General features: G+C 48.5%; 1 pseudogene; it reads right to left on the reverse strand.

Annotated features, from left to right (window-relative positions):
- Positions 1 to 333: 333 nt before the first annotated feature.
- Positions 334 to 2,346, reverse strand: LOC113408782 (annotated as a pseudogene).
- Between the last annotated feature and the right edge of the window lie 662 nt (positions 2,347 to 3,008).

Genomic DNA, 3,008 nt, shown 5'->3' on the forward strand with positions numbered 1-3,008 from the left:
GAGGCAGGATTGCTGTTAGGGCAGAGCATGCTTACGGAACGAGAAGCATGGACGTGCAGTTACAGCGCTGGGCTGAGATTAGGGAAACTTGGGTTGAATTCTCCACTCTGCTACTGTCCTGGTGTATGACCTTGAGCGAGTCACATCACCCAGCAGTGTCCCGGGGATAAGAGCACTCCCTCTGGGCCAGCCTTTGCCTGTCTGGTCTATTTCGATTGTGAACACTTTGGGGCGGGGACTGTCTGTGTCTGTGCAGCACCGGGCACCAGGGCCCCTGATCTCATTAGGGATGTCAAAGTGCTAGTGTATCACGAGTAATATTAGACACAAGGTTTATCCCTCTCTTCTTTGGATTTCAGTGAGGGTTCCCCAGTAGAACGGTGCCCCAGCTGACAACAGCAAACCGGAGATTAAAAGCCAGGCAGCCCTATAATTAGGGGTTGGATGGATGAATGGATGTATGTTGTCTGTGACATTGATGTAAGAATCAGTAAGCAGGCTACTGCGGAAAAGGCACTGTCCCATAGCCCCATTCCTTCCTTTATGTCTGAGCATTACTATTGGTCAGCTCAAGGTGCAGCTGTGTGATCAGTGAGAAGAAGATCAGATGGAGATGTCTCCGTGAAGCAAGTGATCCTCACCCCGTCTTCTTTGAATTCACACTGGTTGAAGTCACGATTCTCTGATACCGGGCACACTGTCTCTTGAACAGTGAATTTCAGCGACTGGATCGTTTTCGAAGCCACGTCCTAAGAAGACATTCAATGAAAGAACAAAATAAACATTCATGGTGATCGACAAGGCACCAGGTTCCACTTTGGGCTTGTAAATATTTTTCTTTTATGTTACAATATTGCCCAGAGGCTTAGATTGGCGTCAGAGCCGCATCGTGCTGGGCGCTTGTCACACACATACGCAGGCAAGGCCCTTGCCCCAAAGAGATTCTGTCTCTATCAGAATGCAACACTGACTTGTTCTAGTCCACTGAAGTACAAAGTTAATAATCATTCTCAGCTGTTGTCTAGGGCCTTGCATGTTTCAACGGCTGTTCAAACATTAATCCAGGAATGTAACTTCATATGCCATGTGCTAGCTCTGGCGTAGCTCCATTGTCTTAAATGGGGCCGATGTGCATCAGTAGAGGTCTGGCCCATGTGTCTCCAGCACTATGTTTTGAACAATTAGTTGGTATCTTGCAATTCCTCCCCCATCTCCTGCTATTCTTTTAGAAAATCCAGTCGCTCAGGGTTTCTGTCTGTCTTTTAATTCCTGAAAGTACGATTCTGGTTTGAAAAGTGACATGGTCCAAGTGAGCTCCTGGGATTCCAGGCCTTATTGCCTCACGGTAATTTCCAGACGTGGTTCCTGTCTTGCAGAAGTTACTTGTGTGTGCAGGTGTTTGCTGGATTGCACCCCAAGTGTCCCCCTTTTGGGCTTGATGATGCACGGCTCTGAGCACCCTCAACTTCCACCGACCTCATTGCAAGCAGAGAGTGCTCAGCAGCTCACGGGATCAAGCCTGTCATTAAACAATGGTTATTTCCCTAACTGTCCTTGAATGTTTGGAAAGTACCAGGCCTATAGGGGCCCCACCAGAAATCAGCCCGGGATAATAACAACCAGGGTGTAAATACCAGACTGTAGGTACAGGAGTCTAGCATCAGAGGCAGCGTTTCCCCGTTGACCTGTTCTATGAGTTCAAGCAGCATGGAATATACACAGGCCACAAAGCGATTCCCCAGGTCACTCACCCAGTCTGGCTGAGGCTATGGCTTGTCTTCACGGCTGAGCTAAATCCACACCGCTGCAATTGATGCAGTGGCATCAAGTTAGCCAGCGGGTCTGGTGCACGGCCATACCTGGTCAGACCAGAGGTCCATCTAGCCAGTATCCTGTCTTCTGACAGTGGCCAATGCCAGGTGCCCCAGAGGGAATGAACAGAACAGGTCATCATCAAGTGACCTATCCCCTGTTGCCCATTCCCAGCTTCTGGCAAACAGCTCTCCCATCAACATAATTAATCCACCTCAATGAAAGGCGGAAGCTGTGTTGACAGAAGCGCGTCTCCCACTGCCCTAGCGCAGTGTAGATACCGTGTTAAGTTGATGGAAGGTGGGGGTGGGTTTTTACACCCCTGAGTGACATAACTTACATCAGCTTAAGCGGTAGTGTAGACAAGGCCTCAGCTTCCAGGAGCCGATAGGCCAGTGTTGTGCCTGGCTCTTGGTTGTACATCTGAACTGTAGCTAAAACCGCATCCTCGTGGGTTGGCAGAGGGGACGATGATGGCGCGGGGGCTGCTGTGACCACCGCGATGATCAGCAGGACTTTCAGGCAAGTCTCCATTCTTAATTCTGTTGGGCCAGATCTCCACACAATTTGAATTAATTTTGAGAGTCACATTTTGTAAGACACTATCTCCTATGTGTTACCAAGGGCCGGTTATATCACACTGACCACTTACTGCTCATCCACTGGTCCTGCAGTTCTGTCAAGCACAGCAATCAAACGATGAGATCTGTTCTTCTGTGTGATTAGAGCACGTTCTCCGTGTCCTCTGGGAGGGGCTCTCACCATACTTTCCCTCCCACATAACAAGCAATGAACAGTGTGGACAGTACTGCTGGCTCTGGAGTCTCCTTGGATTCTGCTGCGGGATGAGAACAGGAAGTCTCAGGATTCATTTCTGGCACATTCTGGCTGACCGTTTAGCTGCGGTTTTGTAATCCAGGCAGGACGGTCGGGGTTTGTAACCGACAATTCCATCCCTCCCTGTGCAGTCTGTGAATTAAAACGGTTGCTCTGTCCCATGGGGTTGGGTGGCAGTGCGCTCATATCACATGCTTCTCTATCAGTTAGTAGCTGAAATACTAGAAATTCTTTATATGTCTAATAATACTCCCCTAGTCGCCTGTTTGATCATTGAGTCGTCATATCTTTTAATTCACTTATTATTATTAATTGTATAGTTGTAACACCTTAATCACAAAACCATCCTTTCACCAGCC

This window comes from Terrapene carolina, unplaced genomic scaffold (assembly GCF_002925995.2).
Source record: "Terrapene carolina triunguis isolate 2854851 unplaced genomic scaffold, T_m_triunguis-2.0 Scaffold24006, whole genome shotgun sequence".
NCBI lineage: Eukaryota > Metazoa > Chordata > Testudines > Emydidae > Terrapene > Terrapene triunguis.